The sequence below is a fragment of the Fukomys damarensis genome, unplaced genomic scaffold (genome assembly GCF_012274545.1).
Source record: "Fukomys damarensis isolate Sample0158 unplaced genomic scaffold, DMR_v1.0_HiC HiC_scaffold_30, whole genome shotgun sequence".
NCBI classification, from domain to species: Eukaryota; Metazoa; Chordata; class Mammalia; order Rodentia; family Bathyergidae; genus Fukomys; species Fukomys damarensis.
Genome location: NW_022900942.1, coordinates 33,899,676 through 33,917,955, shown reverse-complemented (window position 1 = coordinate 33,917,955; position 18,280 = coordinate 33,899,676).

Genomic DNA, 18,280 nt, shown 5'->3' with positions numbered 1-18,280 from the left:
TGGCATGTAGTGAACTGAAGAAAGGGGGAGTGCGCGCGTGTGTGTGTGTGTGTGTGTATGTTAAGGCAAGGGAAATAGACATGAGGACATGGGAGTTGAGCTAGGCATAGTACAGGCATTGATGATGTGTGTATCGGAAGAAAAGAATGAAGGGGTCTGGAGAAAAGAAAGCTAAATGCAGATATTGCAACTCAGGAAAATATGTTAATTTCAGGATAAAGAAATAAGCATAAATGAGTACAGGGAACTACTAAGGAAAAACCCACAATAAACAATTGGTTTTGTTTTTGTTTTGCTTTTCTTTGCCCAGCACCTTATTCAATTCTTTCCTTTGGGTTAATGACTCTCTTCTCCCTTTGGTTACATGCCTTTTAGTTGGTAAACCAAAATTCCCAATTTTCTTAGCACCAGTAGTTTCAGAGATGAACATCTTATAAGACTCAACCAGTCAAAATCTTTCCTCAAAATTTTTCTGACAGAAGATGCATCCTCTTGGTCTCTCTGCATACGGAAGCTAGAGGGTTATCAATCAGGAGAAAGCCTGTGGCAGAAGCACGTGAAGCCAGATAGAGACCGCAAGGGATAACATAGAGGAAATCCTGAGATTAGTTTTATTTCCTAAGACCCACAGAGTGGCACTGGTTTCTGTTTTTCAAATTTCTGTGAGCTAACTATCCTTCTGATAAATTCCTTTCCATTTAGGAATGACAATAGATCTGACTTTATTACGCTTTTACAAAAGTAGACATTTTCTTTGGATCAAAATATGAGCAAAAAAATCAAATTGGGAAACTTTTATAACAAATACAGTATGACAGGGTAACTATCCTTATTGCATAGGGAAAGTTTATATTTTCAATAAGAAAATGTTAATAGTGTAAGAGAAAAATGACCAGAGGCCATGAATGAACCATTTGCAGAAAAAGAAATACCGAGTCAATAAAATAAGAGTCCGCTTCAGTAACAAATATATACAAAAACAATAAAATATGATATAATATTTCGCTAATCAAATTGCACAGGTGAAAAATATAATAGAGTAATACAGTTTGGGCAGAGACCCAAGAACAGAGGAAGTGTGCTTGAAGGAAGTGTTGGATATCACAAAAATCTGTCGTTGCTCCTTCATTTTGTTCCTCCCCTCACCCAGCCTGTTTAATAGTCCCCTCCCAAACGCATCCATCAAAATGTATTTGGAACACTCTCTGAGTGGTGACAGTATAAAGGCACTTTGAATGCTTCTTTTATATTTTTCAAACATTTCAAAATAAACGTATACTTTATAAGGTAACAAACTGCAAGACAAAAGTTAAAAAATTAAAATTAAATGGCAAGATAGAACAACACAAAAAGACAAGACATCTTAGTAAAGGGTGTAGAGGAAATGGCTCCAGAAAATTAGAGAAGATCCAAGATTAAAATTTTAAAAGGGAGGGCGGGGATTTAGCTCAGTGGTACTGCTGCCTGCTGCACAAGTACAACGTCTTGAGTTTGATCCCTGGTACAACAAACAAACAAACAAAAGTGAAATAGGAAGAAAGGGGCTAAAGGTGCAGGGGAAGTGGGAAGGGTAGAGGAAAGGAAATAAGGGAAAAGAAAAAAATATGAGAAAATGAAAAAATGGAAATAAAGTTTTTGTAAATAGCGAAGGGAGGAGGGTATGAAGGGAGGGCAAGGGTATGGGGAAAAATGAGAACCAAGACCTGTCATGGAAGTGTACAAGATCCCAATGATGAATGTAACTGTACTGTATACCTAAAATGTACCAATAAATTCAATGAGAAAAAAAAAAGAAAAATTTAAAAGGGAAAGGTGTGGTGATACATGCCTATAATCCTAGTATAATACTCAGAAGGATGATCATTATGAATTTAATCATCACTAAGCTGGAGGATGGTTGTAAAGAGTTCAAGCCTGGCTATGTAGTGAGTTCAAGAACAGCCTGAACTACAGAACAAGGCCCTATCTTAAAAAACAAACAAATGAAATCAAATCAAAAGGGAAGTGATTTGTCTCCTATTCTATTCCTGTCTAATGAGCTAGACATTGTATCAGTATTTCTGTGGAAATGCCTTTTGTGTTTCTCCCTCTTCATTTTCTGTCTTCCTACACTATTGCTGACCCATCACGTCTCCCATAGAAGGCTGCAGTGACCTCATAATCGATGTGTTTTCCTGGTGTTCAGCTCCATGCCACTGACAGGGGCTCAAAACACACTTTTTTCTCTGTTCATCCCTCCTCAGCTGTTCCAAAACAACTCCCAGCATGGGTCAGGACAATTTTCTTTTGTCTTTTACAAGGCCAAGTTTAACTATCCTGGGGCTCTTGCTCATTTCCAACACCTCAAAGCAACTTTCAGTCTATTTAAGCTGTTACTATTTCCTGGAGCTCACCTGGGTCCCTGCCTTCTCTCCCTTCTCTCATTTTGAGGGCAGTAGCTGTTGATATGGTAGTTTTCATTATTTATTTTTTTGTTTTTTTTAGGCAGGGTCTCACTATGCAGTTGAGACTGCCCTGGAACTCACTATGCAGCTCAGCCGGGTCTCGAACTCACAGTGCGATCCTCCTGCCTCAGCCTCCCGAGTGATGGGATTACAGGTGTGCACCATCATGCCCAGCTGATATGATAGTTGATTACATGTTAAATAGAGTTCTTTTCTTTCTCATGTGTCAAGAATTTTGTACAGCAGGAATAATGGGTATACTGCATTAGTCAGCACATGACATCAGAAAAGTATTGAATTGATTGTATCTGAATAATTATCACAGACCTATTTAATCTGACAACATATTACCAAACCTTGAAGATGCTGGAAGTTAAACCAGGCCATTGGCTCTTTTCTTGAATCTGGTAAATTCTCTAAATCATCTGTACTCTTTGTTTTTCCCACTTCAAATTATGTGATCATGTGAAAATAAAGTGACACCATAATGTCTTAAATACATGATGGTAGACTTAGATAAAACCCCCAATTTAAATCCATGTGTATTTATTTGCATTGAAAAGAAACATTTCCAGGTTATTATTATCATTTGAAAAATTACTTTTGAGTCTCCAAACAAAGGTTATTAAAAATATAGGAAACTTTTTCATACCTTCTTCTACTCTACCACCTAAGAAAACCTTGTTTAATCTTTCTGAACTGATAAAATAAAATAAAGGCTCATGCTATTTTGCACATTTAATTTTTTATATACCAAATATCAATTAAAGCACAAGTAAGAGAGAGAAATGAAACACAGAGATCAAAGGTTTTCTCCAGTCCACAAAAGGGCCTCACCTAATAGAACTGACAAACACTGAATATTTCTGTGAGCTACGTATTTGAGAAGTCCATGACTTTGTGTATCAGTCAATTGGGTCTGACCTCATTAAGAACAGTACTGATCGTGGTACTGGTGTAGCTTTAGTTTAAAAGGAATTTGTTTTAACTCTTCTTTGAGTTTTGAGGGTTTAGGGCTGAAGCCCAACATAAGTCTCTGGAGCGTCCTGACATTCAGAGGCTGCTAAGCTCTTCCACCCCTCGCCCCCTCTCTTCTCTCCACAGCCTATCTCACCACCCCCCAGCCATGCTGTCCTCACTCCCCCATTCTCTCCTAAGAAACAAAACTCTGCAGGATCAGGGTGTTTCCCTAACATTGGGCTGGCAGGCTGTGTCAGTGACAGCCACGCTGTTCTGCTGGTGGCAGTGACAGAGGTATATTCGCGGTTGAAACTCCAAACTCACTTCCCCATGGAAACCGTGGTGTACTGTTAGGTATATTCTATAACTTGTTTAGAACTTCAAGTGAGATATGTGGCTCAAAGGGACTTTGGTCAGTCCTCCTGACACATACTGGAAGACGGCTCTGAGTTCCTAAAAATCATCCATACATCATCTTCACACAGAGGGAGCCTCAGGGGCTCAGGCCCAAATTGTTTGCCTGCTGTGGACCCCATTGAGAAGCTGTGCTCACCTCTCAAAGCTCCTGAGCAATGAGAGAAGCCAGGACTTCCTAGTGAGCAGCCCCTAAGGGGAAATGACAGGCTGGAGGGGTGAGTATGCACAGGTAGGTGCAAGACCTTGGAGGAGCAGGGGGTTCAGGGTATGCTGGTTTCTGTGAGGCCTTTGTCCCAGCTCCTAGAGATTTTATCAGTGTTACAATGTTCAGTTTGCTTCAGTAGACTTTTGCCAGAGCCATTGGCAGGAGAGTTGTAACCAAAAGTAAAGAAATGTATCTTTAGAGTTCTCCAGGAAGTGGAGGCCAAGGGTGGAGTTATCTTGTAATTAGAGCACAGCTGTGCGCGCGTGCATGTGTTGCATGTGTGTGTGATTAACATTTTTTGATTCCTGTAAGTTTTCATTTCTTGAATTGTTCAAAGTGGCAGTGGAAGGTGTAGCTATCTTTCTTAGATTTCTAAACTGCTGGCAAACACTTTCCTTGCCATTTGGAGGGCCTTGAAGATGAGCACCAACCTCAGTTATTGTTAGAAAAAAATTAATGTGCTCTTTGGAGGGAGAGAGAAGGGAGAAGAGGGAACGGGAAAGTAAAAAGAATTAAGATGTGTTATGTAACAACTTCCCATGAGGAATGTAATCTTTATGCACTACAAACATGTACTAATATATATATATATATATATATATAGATAGATAGATAGATATAGATAGATATAGATAGATATAGATAGATAGATATAGATAGATATATCTATATATGGAGTGGGGGGAGAGAGAGGAACCTTATAAAGGAATGAATAAACAACCAGAAGTCACTGCAGGGTGGGCAAAAGATTGGTCGTGACCACTTGCAAATCTGTGTGGGGTCCTATGCGATGAGAAGAAAGAGGTTCAGGGGTCCTGGGATCCAGACATTGAGAAGGAGAGGTCTCCACCAGATTTATCCAATATCTGTGACAGTTCATCTCAATTGTCAACCTGACTGGATTAGGACACTCCTGGAGAGGTGATCTGATCATGGGGTTAATCCACTGATAATCATAGCTGAATTTCTGTTATGAGGCAGGCCCAGTTGGAGGAGGTAGGTTACTGGGGGCTTGCTGTGGAGGCTGTGTGTCTCACTGGCACTCTTTCTCTGTGCTCTGCTGCCCAGCTGCCACAAAGTAAGCAGTTTTTCTCTGCAGTGACTTCCACCAAGATGTTCCTGCTTTGAGCCATCCTGTCATGGGCTGAACTTCTGTATTTGCGAGCCCTAATAAACCTCTCTTACCTCAAGTTGTTGTGGGTGTGGGTGTCATTTATTTTGTCCCAACAACAGGAAAGTAGACCAATACACTGTTCTTGTCACTACTTTGATTGTTCCCTAAGGAAAAATGGCATCTGGATCCCTTGATGCTTCCAACACGTCTAAATTAGCCATCAGTAGCTGTTACTGACAGCTGAAATCTTTTGGATAGTCCTAGAGGAGGATATCTGAAATGCAAACCTCACTTTATTAGTCCAATGTCCAAGTTTCCCAGGACCCAGTCCCACCCTCTTCAGTTTTTCATTTTATATTTCATTGATCAATACAGGCTTACTATTCCACATACAAACCAAGTTCAGGCACTTGCATCAATAGCTGCAAAGGCTTTAGTACTGAGGAAAGAGGTGGCCTGTTCCCATTGACTTAGTCCTTGATGCAGTCTTAAAGACTTCATTTCATTTAAGACTAAGTCCACATTTTTTAGGTTGCTATTTAATTCACTTTCCTCTTCAGACGCCCACCCCCACATTACATTCTTGTAAAGTCCTACAAGAATCATTGCTGCAGCCAGATTATATAACACTTGCAATTACCTGTAAACCCCGCCCCCCGGAGATTTATGCAGATCTTTCTGCAACAGATCTTTCTTCCTCTTTCATTTACACCTACTCAAAAGTATTCCAGTCTATACTAATTTCTTGTTCTTCTAATGGATACACCTTTTTTGGTACTCATTAAATATTGCTTTATATTTGATGTTTCATGAGTATGTCTTACCTCTACCATGAGTGTCTAAGCTCTTTAAGGGTAACACATATCTCAAGCCTCTGCATGTGCCTAGCAGGCTGTCTCATGTATGCCAGGTACTTGACAAATACTTGTGGATTTTATTCTATTAGATTAATTCTCTTCCCTTATAGCAGTAGCCCTACAGTTTGTTGTGTTTTTAAATAAATGGGTTCGGAGGAGACAAGGCCTGTAAATTTTAGCTTCCAAATGTAAAAGTTATTCAAGGTCAAAATTTTCAGCTCCCAAAAAGGGGACAGTCATCTTTGTGAAGTACCTAGCAACAATCTTAGGTTTTACTGAGAAAATTCCAGGAGTCTGTAACTTTTGTGTCAATGAAAATTATAATTACTGAGCACAATTACAATGCTGTGAAAAATCATGAATATTATAATTCATGCATCTGTAAAATTGCTATTTTAGGGTTTATGAAAGAGACAAGCTCAAGACAAAAGAGAATATGAAAACCTTGGAACCAGATTTCTGCGCACAATAAAAAAGCTACTTATTTAAGGCAGTCTAGGTTTATACTTTTTAATGTTTACATATATTCCTACTTCTGAGTTTTGCCTCAAATCGCAGCTTGTGAGCATAGAAACTCCAGGTATTTACATCTTATTTTTCTGTGCTCAGGATTCTATTTTCATAGCTTTGTTATGATTTTAATGAGAATTTTAGTCAACACCCTGAAAAAGAATACATAAAGAATTTTCCTTCTAAAGATCTTAGACATAGGTGTCATTTTACTTATTTTTCCCTAGAGTTATGATTCTATTTTAAGTGACAAAGGAGTTGGCTTATGCAGAAAGGTAATTTATTGGCTCATCTAAATTGAATATTTAGAGCAAGATCAAGCTTCAGGCACAGGTGGAGTTAGAACTCAGAAGACATAATCATAAATACTTGGTTTTGCAGCCAGGCAGGCTGATGCATGCATGTAATCCCTGCAGCCTGGGAAGTTGAGGCAGGGTGATGGCAAGTTCAACCAAGCCTGGGCAACTTAGTGACTTAGTGAGAGAAAAAATAAATAAATAAAAAGGAGTAGGGACATAGTTCAGTGCAAAGACCTTGTGTTCAGTCCCTATACCATAATACTGATTTCTCATCATCTTATCTTTTGCATTTAGTCCTAACTTCACATGGTAGCAAGAGGATAGCAACTGTTCCAAGATCTGTGTCTCTTCAAGTTTCAAGTCAGCAAGATTGATACTCTCTCTCCTAGAAGTCTCAGTCAGTGCATTTCATTGGCCCTCAGAGGTTATGTACCTACCCCTAAACCAATCACCATGGCCATCATGATTTACTTAAAATGGGTGGGGAGTCAGGGTCAGAATAAATGTAAACTGCGTCACCAGAATCTCACAAATTGAAAGTGTGGGTGAATTAATATTTGCCTTTCCAGATATTCACTTACCAAACTCTCAGAAACTATGTACTTTGTTGACCGCACCCTCTTTTCATATATGTTCTTAGTTTTTATGATGCTTCAGAATCCTTCTCCCTCTTTCTTCTGGTCATTAACTCTTCCAGTCTGTCAAGGTGGAGTGCTAAGCACTCTTCTACTTGGATCCCTTCTAAGGGATTTCATTCATACTCAAGACTTTAATGACTAAAAACCAAGATTTGAGGTTTTCTTTCAAAACCAGAGGAAATCCTATGCTCTGTACCTCTGTCCAATTGCCTATTTGACTTTTCTATTTGTTTCTCTTAAAAATCACTGCAGACTCATGATGGTTAAACCGCATCTGCTGTCCCTCAAACAACTGTGTTCCAAGTACATTGTTGCTTACTCCAGTGGACTATAAGACTTATGATCCAGTTCTGCAAGACAAAAACATAAAAATTATCTTTTTCACCCCTCATTGCTCAGATGATTACCAAGTTCTACAAACTACTCTTTTAATATTTCTCAAATTTTTCCATTTCATAGCCATGTCCTTAGTCCAAGCCAGTTTCTTCCTTCATCTAATTACTATATAATTGTCAACTCATCTGAAGTGTTTGTGTGATTTTTTAAAATCTATTTTTCATTTTGGAGTAAAAATACAATTTTTCAAAATATAAATTTAGTAACTTTCACTGAGTGTAAGGTACAGAAGAAAATACTTACCATGGCCTACACAACATTGCTGCACCCCATTCTTCATCATAACTCTTATATTCCCTCCTTGCCCTTTGCAAATCACCCTAGTGGCTTTTGTCCACTTTCTTGACACACTATGGTAGATAGAATAATTCACAACTCCATAAATGTACAACTCTTAATCACCAACACTTTGGAATATGTTGCCTTATGTGGTTTGAGGGAATTTGCAGATGTGATTAAATTAGGGATTTTGAAATGGGATGATCCTGGGTTGTTCCATTCTGCCAAATGCAATCACTATGGTCCTTGTAAGAGGCATGCAAGAGGCTTACAGAAAGAGAAGGAAATGTGATGATGGGGCAAGGCCCAGAGTAATGTTAGGGAGTCTGTGAGCCAAGATATGCAGAAGCTTCTAATAGCAAGAAAAAGAAGGGAAATGGATCCTTTCAGAGCTTCTGGAAGAAACGCATCCCTGCCAACACTTCAATTTTAGGACTTCAGAACTGTAAGATCAAATTGAGTGTGGTGGCTCATGCCTGTAACCTCAGCTCCTCAGGAGGCTGAGGCAGGAAGATCTGAGCTCAAGTTCTGCCTGGACAATTTAGTAAGGCCCTGTCACAAAATAAAAATATATTCCACACACATTCCTGCTTTTAAAAATTGCTTTCTCTCTTTGCCCCTTTAAATTGGGGTATAGGTGGTGGTTAGTGGCATCCTGCTACCTCCAACCTAAAGTACTACACATTTTTTTCACTACTTGTCTCATAGCTTTGTCTCATTTTGTTAAATAGTATCTTTATTAAACGTTTCTGAGATTGCCCAGTCAGAAAGGGCCATCTGTTCCCCCACAGGATGGTGACTAATACAGACTTCATCCTATTCCCTTCCGCCTCAGGGTTTTGGTTGCAAAAGGCTGCATCTTTTCTAGGAAAACCCTTCTTTTCAGATGTTTTCTCTTCCTTTATTAATCTTCAGAATGCTTAAATAGCACTTCCTTAGGAAAGTCTTTCCTTCCCCTCATAGTCAAGTATTTTACAAGGTAGTTATACTTCTTTATCTCCTATCACAATTATAACTTTATAGTTATTTATGAGTTCATTTGACTGCTGTCTATTTTTCCTTCTAATAATTTATTGTCCTGCGTAGAAGACACTAGTTAAATGTGGCTACATAACACTTGAGTTGCACCTAGCTTATTCAAAGAATTGAGTGTTAAATTTTGCTTAATTTTACTTAATTCATATTTAATAACTAAGTATAAAGCTATTGAAAAACTTATAACCAACATTTGACTGGTCTATTTTTCCTTCTAATAATTTATTGTCCTGCGTAGAAGACACTAGTTAAATGTGGCTACATAACACTTGAGTTGCACCTAGCTTATTCAAAGAATTGAGTGTTAAATTTTGCTTAATTTTACTTAATTCATATTTAATAACTAAGTATAAAGCTATTGAAAAACTTATAACCATGTTTGTAACTACTTGGGCATGCACATTTACTTCATCAATTTTAAATATAAATTCTAAATATAAATATAGATTGAATATTTTTGATGAACTTTAGTATTCATGTTCATGAGCTTTCCATTGCTGGAACAAGATACCTGAGACAATAGACTTAAAAAGAAAGGGTTTATTTTCATCTAGTTTCAGAGGTTGGAGACTACAATCGGTAGGTACTATCCTTTTGGGCCCATGGCAGAAGGATTGTGGGGCAGAAGAAACTGCTTACTTCATGGCTGCTGGAAATAGGAGAGGCCAAGGGTCCCAACATCCTCTTCAAAGGAATGCTCCCAGTGATGTAACTTCCTTCCACTAAGCCCCACTGTGTAAAGGTTCTACCATCTCTCAATAGTACCACAGGCTGGGGACCAATTCTTTAGTACATATACCTTTGCAAGTCATTCCAGATCCAAACTATAGCAGTGTCTAATTAGAGATGGGCTGTAGGTACAAAATAAAACTGGGTTTCAAAGACTTAGTATAAAAAAGAATGAAAGTGTCTCATTAATAAATGTTTTGTTGGAGTATATGGGAAAAAGTTATTCTTTTTCAAAAATTTTAAATTTTTATTAATATATGCTTCCAGTAGGTAATGATTACATTTATTGTGGGGAATTAGTGCATTCCATAATACATCTTAATTCTTTTTTTCCTCTTCCCCTACACCACCCCCCTTTTTGCCAGCATCAGATTAATGTATTTACCTTATAAATTCTTATAAATTTAATTATCACACATGCAGCAAAAACTAACAGGCCCAAAACCATAAAACATAAGACAATTTTACTACATCAAGATATACTTTTAGGGGAATATCTGGGCCAAATGGAATTTCTAGTCTTAGTTTTTGAGGAAATTCCATAACAATTTCCTTGGTGGTTGTACAAGTTTACATTCTCACCAACAATGAAGAAGGGATCCTTTTCCTCTGCAGCCTCTCTAGCATTTGTTATTGGTTGATTTCTTTCTTTCTTTTCTTTTTTTTTCTGGTTCTGGGGATCGAACTTAGTACCTTGTGCTTTCAAGGCAGGCAGCAGAACTACTGTGCTAAATCCCTGGCCCTTGGTTGATTTTTTGAAGATAGCCATTCTTTCTGAAGTGAGATGGAATCTCAGATTTAATTTGCATTTTTCAAATTTCAGCAAATTTTTCATATATTTATTGACCACTTGTACTGCTACTTCTGAGAAGTGTGTGTTCATTTCAGATGCCCAGTTTTTGATAGGGTCTGTAAATTTAGGGGGTCTAATTTTATTGAGTTCAATATATATCTTAGATATAATTTAGTCTTTTGTCTGAGGAGTAGCTGGTAAATATTTTTTCCCATTCTGTAGTTTGCCTCTGCACTCTGTTGGTGGTTTCTTTGTTGGGCAGAAGTTTTTAATTTGATGTGATCCCATTGATTGATTCTTGGTATTATTTCTTGTGCAACTGGAGTTCTGTTCAGAAAGTCTTTGCTGATACCTGTGTCTTCAAGGATTTTACCTATTTTGTCTTCCAGTAGAGTGTTTTAATATTTAGATCTTTGATGCATTCTAATTTTATAGTGCATAGTAAGAGTATGGGTCTGGGTTCAATCTTTGGCATGTGGAAAGCCAGTTTTAGCAGCATTATTTGTTAAAGAGGCTATCTTTCCTCCAGTGAGAGTATTTGTCCCCTTTGTCAAAGATAAGGTAGCTGAGTGTACCCAAAGTTGTTTTTGCATCTTTTATTCTGTTTATTTGATTTAGAAGTCTGTTTTTTTTTCCAATAGTATGTTATTTAAATCAATAGCTTTGTAGTGTAACTTGAAGTCCAGGATTGTGATCCCCCTGTCTTCCCCTTGTTGCCCAGAATTGTTTTTGCTATTCTAGGTATCTTCTGGTTCTATATAAATTTTAGGATCGCTTTCTCTACTTCTGTGAGAATGCTATTCATATATCATTTGCATTGCATTAAATCTGAATAGCAGTTGTGGAAGTATAGACATTTGACTATATTGGTTTTCCCCTATCCAGGAACAAGGGATATCTTTCCATTTACTGATATTGTCTTCAATCTCCTTTTTATTTTTAATTAACTTATTTATTTAGAGACAGGATCTCATTATGTATTTCAGACTGACTTTGAACTCCCTATGTAGCTTATGTTGTCCTTGAATTCATTATGATCCTCCTGTCTCAGCCTCCTGTGTGTGCTGTGGTGGCCAGCATCTTTTTACATTTTTAAAACATGGCTACTAGAAATTTAAAATGATGTGCATGGTTCACATTGTTAGTTCTGTGGGTCATTGCTTCTAGAACATAAGGTCCAAGATAGCACTTTTCTCAACCTTCTGTCCTTTCACAAACTATCTTGCTTCCTAGGTGCCCCACAAATATTAATGAATGAGTGAATAAATGGAAGTGTGTGCATTCTAACAGAGCAGAGTGGTCTTGGGGAACAACAGCTTCACACTGAGTACCAACAGATGTTCAGTCCATTACTATATGTTAAATGTGAAAGGTTTAAGGGCATGGCTAGAGCTGAAACTCAGTGGTGGAGCACATTCCTACCATATGCAAAGCCCTGAGTCCAATCCCCAGTGTAACGAAAAGAAAAAAAATATAAGGACAATTATGGTAAAAGCTGTCAATTTCATGATGTTCCAGAGTGCTTTCATCCCCTGGAAGATAAGATACCAATACCTACAGCCTGGTAGGTCTAGTGGCAGTGCCCAAGCAGTGATATGGCTCATGCTTGGTGATGGGGTAGGGTGTGTGCTGGCAGTCGTGGCAGAATAGACTTTGCTATGTTGTAGGAAGTTAGTTCTAGGTGGTTTCCAGAGAAGGTGAGGACAAAGTGTGCTATCATATATAAGAATACACCTGGGCTGTTACCTGCCAGCAACATTCATTCCCCACAATGTTTATGTTTCCTCTCGACCACTCTTCTCTCTTTACTTTTTTGTTTGTGGTGCTGAGGGTCAAATTCAAGGCCTTATGCACACTAGGCAAGCACTGTACCATTGAGCTATGCCCTCAGCCCTCTCTTTCTTTTACCTAGCAAAGTTACTCTTGCAATTTTCCTCCCATTTCACCCCATCTAATTATACAGGATGTCTTACCTAAGACACCATAACCACCTGGGGATGTTTATTTTGTGGAGAGTAAGTCTCTGCTTACTTGAATAGACTCTTTAAAGGTAGATAGGGCAGCTTGGCTGGGATGAGAAATAGATAATATTTTTGTTGAAAGAAAGTCAGTTATGCTAATAAGACCTCTGCATTTCATGCTAATCTCTACTTTTTCAGCCCAACACAGCCTTCTCAGTGTGCAAAATGGAAATCTCTCGCGCAGCTTATCTCTTGTCCTCACTGAGTTCTTCTCTCAATGAGAGAAGAATTACATATAGATTCAGGCCAGACAGTGATTTCACATCTTTAAGATTAAGGTCCCTCAAATGTTCCCTCTGTCTGCCTGACAAGTAACACCGTGAGGTCTGAGTCATCGGAAGGCTCCCAGGGACTTCCCTGGCCAGCCTGCATCCCTGCTACTTACCCAGCTCCCTGCATTTTCCACAGATTGCACGCAAACTCTACCCGCTGATTTTCATTCATTCTTTCTTTACACTTCCTTTAGTGCAATGACCTACTTAAGTTAAAGGAAAGTACAAATCCCCAAGGAAATATGCTGACAGCTGTTTCCTGGGTAGAACTAGGTTGGGCATGTGTCTGAGAGAAGCTTGTGAATTCTAAGAATCATTTTGGCTGGGGATGGAAGAGGGAAATGGGGGACAGAAGGTTACCAAGAAAATGTGTCAGACAAGTGTTCTTGGGAAAGCGACTGGAGACTGACAGTGATGGGGAGGGCTGGGTAAGAGATAACTTCTCAAGGGTGGTTCTAAATGGAGTTTAGATTTTCTGTGCAGTCCCCTTCTTCAGTTTCCTGCTTAGAAGCTCTATACCTAAGGTCATAGGTCTAAAGATTACCACAGTCCAGGTAGAGTGGATTAAACCAAACCCTTACTGAAAAAAATCACCATCACCACTGCCATACTTTTAAACTGATAATATTCTGACATGTAAGAGACAGCCTAGTTTGGAAAATAATATAAGGGTGAAAGATGACATGTGGGAAACAGCTTCAAACCAAATGCTAAAACACTTGAATTTTTTATTTTTTATTTTTAGTACTGGGGATTGAACTCAGGACCTTGCTTTTGCAAGGAAGGACACTTGAATTTTTATCCTGGATTTGCAAGAACTGGCTGTTTACGTCATTTTTCTCATTTATAAAATGGAAATTGAGGCTATAAGATAGGTAAGATGGCTACAGATTTTAAATTCCTTGACACATCAGATAATTGATCTATTGGCTAAGAAAGTGATTAATTGCTATTATTTGGTAAAGTGGCTAGCAAGTGGTCAGATTAACATGTTTCTTTTGATTCCTTTTTTTTTGATGAAAATATTTCACAGAAGAGCCAAAAGATGGGGCTCAGAAAAGTTCAAAGATCTAAACCCCAAATGAGAAAATGCCTCTGAATTATAGACTGCTAAATAACCATGGACTGTAGCATCCCTTTGCAAGCTCTGGTCTAAGCCACAAGCTTCACCATTCTAGGCATCCCATCCCATTAGGCAATCCTTCCTTTATCCATTTTCATATGAGAGAGGACCAACTACTTTCATTATTAACAACCCAGAAATTCCTGCCTGAGCCGTATAATGCACTTTACCTGTTGTCTTAACTCCATTGTAATGATGTGGAGTGGGCACTGAATGATGTTTTATGCTAAATCCACAATAACTTTTCCATGTTTATTAGAGGAATCGTCAAAACTAGTTACAGAGGATAAAAGGATTCATGGGTCAGTTTATAAGCTTATAAAATCCCTAATGTTGAACCTCAAGCTTCTAGAATGTATTTTTGTGTTTTCCATCTTATTAGAATGCAGGTTCTTAAAGTAGGTATTGATGATCTTCTGGGTTTCTGCAGGATCTGTTGTATTTTCAATCTTTTCATTCCTAATTGCATAGATTTGACTCTTTTTGATAAGGTTGGATAAGGGTTTATCTGTTTTATTTGATCTTTCAAAGAACCAACTCTTTGATTCATTGATTCTTTGTATTGTTTTCTTAGTCTCCATTGTATTAATGTCTGCTTTGATCTTTATAATTTCCTCCCTTGTATGAGCTTTGGGCTTGACTTTCTTTTTCTAGAAGCTTGAGGTTCAACGTTAGGGTGTACATTTGAGCTTGTTTTGTTTTACTGATTGAGAATTCACTGCTATAAATTTCCCTTGTAGGACTACTTTCACTGCATCCCATAAGTTCTGATATGTTGTATTGGCATTATTTAATTGTAGAAACTATTTTATTTGTTTTTTATTTTATGTGTGACGTATTTGTTGTTCAGGAAGCTATTATTTAATTTCTATGTGTTTATGAATTTTTTTTGTGGTTTCTTTTGCCCTTGATTTCCAATTTTATTGCACTAATAATATGTATGAAGTAATTTTAATTCCTTTTCATTTACTTAAGCATGTTCTATGAGCTAGTATGTGGTTTATTTTGAAGATCATCTTGTGTGCCTCTGAGAAGAATGTGCATTCTGATATGTGGTAGAACACTCTGTAAACATCTGTCAAGTCCTTTTGTTCAAATGTTTGGTTCAGTTCTGATATTTCTTTCTTGCTTTTTTATTTGTGTGTGTGTGTTTGTGTGTGTGTGTGTGTGTTTTGTCTTTTGATCTGTCTATTTGTGGCAGTGGAGTTTTGAGGTCCCCCATTACAATTGTATTAGTGCTTATTTGATTTTTCATGTCCATTTATATTTGTTTTATTTATTTATTTATTTATTTATTTATTTATTTATTTATTTTTTGCTTTTTTTTGAGACAGGGTCTCACTATGTAGTTGAGACTGACCTGGAATTTATTATGTAGCCCAGGCTTGTCTTGAACTCATGGCAATCCTCCTGCCTCAGCATCCCGAGTGCTGGGATTACAGGCGTGTGCCACCATGCCTGGCTTACATTTGTTTTATATAGTTGGGTGTGCTGGTATTTGATATACATATCTATCTATCTATCTATCTATCTATCTATCTATCTATCTATCTATGTATCTAGATATAGATATATGATTGTTACCTCTTTCTCTTGGATTGTTCCCTTTATAAGGATATAATGACTTTTATCTCTGAAGAATATTGGCTTGAAATCCACTTTGTTTGCAAATAGAATAGCTAAGCCTGCTTTTTTCCAGGTTCCTGTCACATGGAGTATTGTTTTTCATCCTTTGACTTTCAGTCTATATATTTTTTCCAATTAAATGTATTTCTTATGCACAATGTATTGTTGGATCTTCTTCTTAATTCATTCTGCCAGTCTGTTTCTTTTGATTAGTGAATTGAGGCCATTTACATTGATGGTTATGACTGATATGTATTGACTTATCCTTGTCATGTTATTTTTCTGTTGTTGGTTCCCCCCCTCATTTAATTATTTGCCTTGCCTGGTAGATTCATTCTGTTGGAGTTCATGGAGTTCTAGTCCTTATTATCTCTTTCTAGAATGTCCTTCAGAACATTTTGGAGTGCTGGTTTGGGGGTCATGAATTTCTTCAGGTGTTCTTTGTTGTGTAAGTATCTTATTTCTCTATCAACTTTGAAAGATAGTTTTGCAGGGTACATCAGTCTGGGCTGGAGGTCATTTTCTTTCATCTTTTTAGGTGGGGTACCAGGAATCAAACTCATGTCCTTGAGCTTGTGAAGCAGGTGGTAGAATCTCTGAGCTAAACCCCTAGCCCTGGAGGTTGTTTTCTTTTAGGGCTTGACATATTTCATTCAAAGCTCTCCTCGATGTGAGGGTTTGTGTTGAGAAGTCTGCTGTGATTCCGTTGGCCTTTCCTTTACATGTGATTTATTTCTTTTCTCTAACAACTTTTAATTTATTTTTTGGTTGTTTGTTTGTTTTGAATCTTGCTATGTAGCTCAGGCTGGCCTTCAACTCACTATTTAGTGTAGGCTGACCTTGCAATTATGGTTAACCTCCTGCCTCAGCCTCCCAAGTGCTCAGACTACAGGCATGCAGCACCATGCCCCACCTAACAACTTTTAATATTCTGTTCTTGTGTTGAATTTCTGGAATCTTGAGTATTATATGCCTCAGTGTAGCTTTGTTTTGTTTTGATACCAGGGATTGAACTTGCAACCTTGCGCTTGTGAGGCAGGTGGTGGAACCACTGAGCTAAATCCCCAGCCCATGTAGTTTAAAAAAAAAATTATGACTAATTGAGGGAGTTTTATATGCCTCCCTCACCTGTATGTCCAATTCTTTTTCCATGGTTGCAAAGTTTTCTGCCATTACTTCGATGAACATATTTTTATGTCATTTGCACTATCTCCTGCTTTTTCATTGACTCTAATCAATCTTACATTATTCTTCTTTGCATCATCTAGCAGCTGTTGAATTGATTCTTTTGTAAACCTTGGTATTTTAAAGAAATATTTCTTTTCCTTATCATTAACCACAATCCTATCTTCTATATCTGATATTCTGCCTTGGTTCTTTCTGTGCATATACTGTCAATGGAAGTTTTAATTTCCTGGATATATTTGAATCTGTTTCATGGATTCCATTTCTTTCCTATGTTGTGCATTCATGGTTTCTATCATTTTCCTAAGCTCCTCTATCTTTTTTGTCTGTATCTGCTCTAGAATACTTAGGAATTGACCACTTCTCACAGATGTCTTGCAGGTGTAGTTGGCTTTTGGGTTTTGAGTCTGTTGCAAAATCCTAACTCCTCAATTTTTTGGAGATGAGAAGTTGCTGCCTATTTGGCCTAGTCCCTGGTTCTTTGGCTCTGGCTTATAATATTGTTTATGACCATTGGGCAGACTTAATCTTAGCAAACCAGGTAGAGCAAATGATTTGAACAGTTATGTCACCTTGGCTAAAGTAGTACAGTCAACAATAACAATGTCATCAAACACAGCCTAGAAATGACATACTGTAGAACCATTAATTTGGCACCTTTAACTGTATGAATTATATGTGTGGTTATACTAGAAAATCTAAAACAAACCAGAAAATTATATACAGTAAATATGCCCTCAATATGGTGCTCTTACCCTTAGGAGAGAAAATTTAAAAGCAGCATGAGGAAGGAGGAAAATAGAGAAATAATAATAAGAAGAAGACTAAAGAGCAAATCTGGAGGACAAAGGAGCATTACAGAAACTTTGGGGAAGTTTGTGAAGAAGATAGGAGGGAAAGAGAGAAAGAAGAAATAAAACAGGAACAGAACAACAACAACAACAACCAAAAACCTAGAAACAGTGTTCATACTCATAAAAAGAAAACAGTCAGGAAAAAGAAGAAAAAAAATCTTTATTTCAGAATGTGTCTTGCTGTCACTGGTAGATAAAGTGGGCAGATAGAGCACAGATCCATGTTGATTAATCCCAGAAAGCCAGCTGTAGATTTATGGAGGGGTAGTGGATAATCCCAGAAAGGCTGCACCTTATTTCTACTGAAGTTCAGGCTGGTTTCTGGCTGTGAGCTTGGAACCTGATTTGTTCAGCTTTCAATATTCTGTGTGTTGCATGCTGGCTTGAACTCAGCTCCCTGCCAGCTTGTACTCAGCTCCTTGACACACTGTTGACTTAAACTCAGTTTTGTCTCATCCTAAAACTGAGAGCCACTAGATTGAGCCAGCCTGCAGTTGCTCTGAGTTCTGAGCTCTGTTTACCC